Source organism: Lactuca serriola, chromosome 6 (genome assembly GCF_051521515.1).
Source record: "Lactuca serriola cultivar US96UC23 chromosome 6, Lser_US96UC23_V15, whole genome shotgun sequence".
Taxonomy (NCBI): domain Eukaryota; kingdom Viridiplantae; phylum Streptophyta; class Magnoliopsida; order Asterales; family Asteraceae; genus Lactuca; species Lactuca serriola.
The window spans coordinates 37,984,232-37,990,105 of record NC_136413.1 but is presented as its reverse complement, the minus strand read 5'-3'; the positions used below and the strand labels follow the sequence as shown (position 1 = coordinate 37,990,105).

General features: G+C 37.4%; 1 pseudogene; it reads right to left on the bottom strand.

Annotated features, from left to right (window-relative positions):
- Nucleotides 1–3,463: 3,463 nt before the first annotated feature.
- On the bottom strand, nt 3,464–5,227 carry LOC145058526 (UDP-glycosyltransferase 73E1 pseudogene; annotated as a pseudogene).
- Nucleotides 5,228–5,874: the final 647 nt, after the last annotated feature.

Sequence of the window (5,874 nt, the reverse complement as noted above, 5' to 3'; positions counted from 1 at the left end):
AGTAGATGTATTAGTTGAACTTGGTATGACTTATTTTATGTTTTGGAAGGGTTTTAATGACTTAATATTACACCATTCTCCTTATCGTAGTGTTTTTAGTGTGTTTCTTGATTCGGAAGTGAGTTGTGTCTAGCTGGTTAGTTTCTTTAGTAACTTGTCTTCTTTTCATTTATTTTATGATAAAATAAGTTTCATTAAGGGTGTTTCTAAGTGAAGGTTTACTTATGTATCTCTCGGGGTTATTGTGAACTTATTGTGTTTATTGGGGAAACATTCATGAGTTTGGTGTCCTTAGGGTAGTTCTTGAAGGTCTTATTTGAAGGGTGTCCTTGGTAGGTGTTTGATTCTCGATGTGAAAGGGTAAGCGAAATGATTTAGGAACTAAAATTCTCAAAAAAGGAAAATTTGAACATCGCGCACCATGCGAAATGATTTATGATATCTCACTTTGTGGGCTAAATTATTGTTGTTTAGTTCTAGTGCTACTCTTATGTATTTGATGTTCCTCCACTTTAATTACTATTCATGGCCTAGAATGCTTGGTCATGCCATGATGTTGACCATGAAAGTTATAACTTATACATGGGTGCATCTTCCAGTTTAGAAGCAAACATGCCATGCTATTGACGATGAAGGATTTTTTTTTGAACGAAAAAAGATATTATTACAAAACTAACAATAATCTAGAAAAAAACAATTACAAAACAAGAGTAACATGAGTAGGCTTATGGAGCCAATCAATCCAACTGAGCTTAACTCTACTACATTTATTGGAAATCCAAACAAAATGCCCTCTCAACAACCTCATCATAAATCATAGATTTCCTAGGAATGTTCGTCCCAAAAACTATAGTGTTTTTAAATTTCCAAAGGGACCAAAAGGTAGAAAATATAACATCTTCAAGCACCTTTCATTGCCCACACATTAGAAGAACCGACTCGTACCAAGAAATAATATCAGAGAGGGTAAAGTGATTAGGAAGTTCAACATCCCACCAAATGGCGATTCGAATCCTGATATCAATAAGCTCCATACAACCTACAAAAATGTAATCAATAGTTTTCATATGACAAAGACAGACCGAGCATAAGATGGAATGCAACTACAAAAATGTGATCAATAGTTTCCAAAAATGTGATCAATAGTTTCCACATGGTCTCCAAATCACTAACAGCAAACTAACTAGAATCAATTATATAATGCGCAGAGGATATAATGAACACATTAGACACATCACCAAGCCAACCCAATATGTCAGGCCTATCCTGCAACCAAAAATTATGCATCATATCTAAAATAACATCCCATTAGGTCCGCTCAATACCTCCCCTCGGGGGACGATAGAGGATATTGGAATCCCAACCTAAAAGAAAACGATCCCTAACAGAGGCCACTTTATGAACATCAAGATCATAGATCTTATAAAAAGCAACTACAAGAGATACATCATCCAACCATATATCATGCCAAAAACTCGTTGAAGCACCATCTCTGACCCTAATTCGACAAAGGGAAAAAAGATCAATCTCTTATTTTTTTTAGGTTAGAATTCATACGGATTAGATTGTTCCATAGACCCGAAGGAGCACCACGAGAAGATAAGGAAGAAATACCCCCATCAATCCCATAGATAGCTTTAACAACTCTCACCCACAACAGGGTAGGATGATGAAAAAACCTCCATCGCCACCTAAACATCAGAGCTCTGTCAAAAGCAAAAAGTCTTCCCACCCCAAGCCATCCAACCTTTTCAGAAGCTAGAATTTTGTTCCAGCTGACCCAATACATCCGTCTCTCATCCAACTCAACACCCCAAAAAAATCTAGCCCTCAAGGATTCTAGAGAGTGAATAAGAGTGAGAGAATTAGGGAAAACCGACATAATATAATTTCCCAAAAAACTAAGAACAAACTTAATCAAAGTGATCCGACCAACAATTAAAAGACTTTTAGCCTTCCAAACCGCAAGTCTGCTACGAAATATGTCAATGATAGAAGACCAAGCATTCACACAATTCATATTCTGACCTATAGGAACCCCCAGGTGACTAAACTGGAGAGGATCAAAAGCACATCGTATATGTCTCGCAACATCCATATCATGTGAAGAAGCAACCCCCAAACCAATTAATTTTCTTTTTTGCAAATTAATTTTAAGACCTGAAACCATAAAAAAAACACCAAAAAATTTGAATAAGATGAGTAGCATTATCCAAACTCCAAGGCGCCAACATAAATTCCTCTAAAAACATTGGTCATCTGAGCCCTCTCTAAAGCCACAAGAATACCCTCCATAGCTAAGATGAAAAGAAAGGGGGATAGATGACCCCCTGCCTCGACCCTCGTTGAATCTGAAATTCTTGAGTGGGAGACCCATTAACCAAGAACAAAGCTAGCAGATCTTAACATTTCTAGAATCCACCTGCACCATTTATGGCCAAAACCCATTAGCTGCATAATTTCAATGAGGTATTCCCACGAAAAAGAATCATAAGCTTTGTCAAAATCTACTTTAAAGAACAACAATGGATTTGAATAAGTCTTACACCAAGCAACCACCTCATTGAGCAAAAAAGGCTCATCTAAAATCTGTTTACCCTTAATAAAAGCAGACTGTTCCAAGCTAACCACCAAACCAATGACTTCTGTCAATCTATTAGCTAGCAGTTTACCAATAATCTTATATTGAAACCCAATCAAGCTAATAGGTCTAAATCACTAACATTTTTCGGGTCTTTAACATTAGGGATAACAGTAAAAAATGAAGCGTTACATCCCTTATGAAAAGATGAGTGAGTATAAAAATGCAACACAAAGGCCACCAAATCATCCTCCAATAAGTCTCAATATCTCATAAAAAATCAAAATAGAAACCATCTTGACCCAAAGCTTTGGAAGAACCACAATCCCAAACCGTTCTTTTTATTTCTTCTCGAGTGAAAGGAGACCAAATAAAATGGATTTGATTCTCCGAGAGAGAAGAAAAAAAAGGACCTATCACTCATACGCCAAGGACCAAAATGTCTCGAAAAAAGGACCTATTGATGATGAAGGTTGTAATTTATTTGTGTCTAATGTGATAATTTTAGTTTTGTGTTTATAATATTATATGCATAACTAATACAGAAAACATAGAAAAAAAATAACAATATAATATTGTTGTAAAAGTTATAGATTACGTGCATTTTTCCTTTAGAGAGTTGTGTTATTGTCAATTAATTTTGTAGGTGTACCTTAATTAATGAGAGTTTGATATAGGTTCTTCACATATCTTTTTTTATTTTTTTTTATTTAATTTTCATTCCATTCATTTGTCTTCTCCGTCCTACTAAGAAGTAAGAATCAGTGTTTAATTTCATTCGAAAAGAATAACCAACCATTACAATAAAATTACTTTGCTCATTTCTAATGTATTAATATTTTAACATGCATGCGTGACTTTTCATCAATTAAATCTATGAGATCCAAGTGTAATTGTACATAAATTTCACCTCCACAAAATTTCCCCCGATTCTGTATTTACAAGATTTAAATTAAGATAATATAGATTTAAAATAATAATAATAACAATAATAATAATAATAATAATAAGTCTAAAAATATGTTTGGAGTATATAATTCATCGGGTTTTGAGTTGCATATGTGTTAGATCCTGAACCAACGATGATACGTTGACATAAGAAGACCCACCTTCCTCCATTGCTCTCTTCGCCATTTCCGCAAGCTCACTCACCCTCTTCCTTCTCTCTTTTCCTTCTTCGCTTGCATCCATTAAACATTCCACAGCCCTCTTCACGTCTTCCTTCTTCACCAAGGCCTCCGTCTTATCTTCTTCCCCGAAAGGAAGTGGAACTTCAACACCAATTCTAACCCCAATCTTCAAAATCTCTACCATGAATGCTTCGTTAAGAAACTGGTCAGCAAAATGTGGCCATGTAACCGTTGGCATCCCTGCACAGACGGCTTCAACCGTCGAATTCCATCCACAGTGTGTCAAGAAACCACCAACTGCTCGATGTGACAATATCAACACTTGTGGTGCCCAACCATGGACTATCAACCCTCGGTCGTTCACCCTTTCTTCGAATCCTTCTTCTGAAAACCATTTCTCCAGTTCTTCAGTTTTCTTTCTTACGCACCATATGAAGGGCTGGTTCGTGGACTCCAGTCCCAGCCCAAGCTCAATCGACTGTTGTGTCGAAGCACGCGTAAGACTTCCCAAGCAAACGTAGACCACAGATCCTGGTTCCCTTTCGTCAAGCCATTTCAAGCACTCATTCTCGTTGATCGCAGCCTTGTTTCCCCTCTCAGCTATATCGATGTCATCTTTGTTGCATAGTGAAACGGGGCCTATACACCATATGTTGGTATCTTTTGCCTTTTTCAACGCCTTAACGTATTCAGGTTCCAACTCCTCAAAAGTATGAACAACGATCCCGTATGCTGCTTTCTCAGATGCAAGAGCACGGTCGAAGAACTCCTTCTGAACTGCTGTCCGGGCTTTAAAGGATCCGGTAATCTGAGGTTTAGTGAATTCAACTCGATCAGGCAAGCCACTCAGCACAAAGCGCTCCGAGTTCGATTCAATTGTATCTATCATGTTAGATGCGAAGGCAACGTGCATGGACAAGAGATAGAAGCATCCGGGTCCATGGAACACAAGGCGGGGAATGTTAAACCTCTGAGCTATGTCTCCGGTCCAGGGGAAAAGGAAGTCTGAGAATATGCAAGATGGAGGTGGATAAAGTCCCCGGAGCAGATCTTCTGCTGGTTCTTCTAACAAGCTGATAGCTGCAAAGAGCTTGACGAAAGACTCGGGTGATGGGAGTGTGTCAAAGCTCTCGCACCCTTCTGGTAAACCAACTTCTGCTAATCGGAGCTGGAGTTCATGCAACTTGATCTTGAGATTGGCTTTGGTTGCTCGAACAATAACTGATCTAAACCGATTGGCAATAACAGGAGTGGTGAATATTGTCACTGTGGCCCCACGAAGGGCTAGCATTCGGGCAATATCCACCATGGGTACCATATGGCCTTGAGCCATTAGAGGGAACATGACCACATGTAGGTCAGTCGACGTAGCTGCAACCATTTCCAGTGAAATTAATTTGAGCTGGGACGCTTTTCAGTGTTTGTTTCTCTCTGTGACGAATTTGCAGAAAAGGTGTTCTCTTAAATAACCTGTTAACACAACAAAGTCAAGAGCTTTATGTGAAAATGAAAGGAATCAAAGCAGTAGCATTACAACAATTTGTATAAAACAAAAAAACTTAGGCAGTATTGTGTAGTCATCACATGTTATCAAGACAATACGTGGCTACAACGACACTGGCCAGCCTGCATTAAAGAGAAGTCTAGGAATTGTATACTGAAGTGCCAGTAATCTTGATCACACATGGTTCATTCTAGAAAAAGTGATATAGGCTATGTCACTCACCTCCGAAAGAGAGATATTGCAAATTTTGTCGTCATAGCTGAATATAATTTCCAAACATGAACATCGAGACTTCTTTTACACAAAAAGCTTTTATATTCTTAATTTGTAAGTGCAAACTAATGTGATTTCTCTAAATATATTAATTATTTGAATCATACTTCGTACATGCTTGTTAAGACAATAATTATTTAGAACAATTCAAAAGTAGTTTAATATCATCATATAAGCAGGAAGTCGCATACTAACATGAAAAGTTCTAAAGAAATAAGCTCATTTAAAATGGCTTAGCTAATCCATTTGGAGACAAATATTGATGTAATTGTATATGTTATTTCTTTGTCAAAAGTTATCAATGTCTTTTAGTTATTCTTTCATCCGTGTCTTGGACTAGCAAGATAGTGCACTAGTATTAATTAATTAACGGGAATTACATTTAG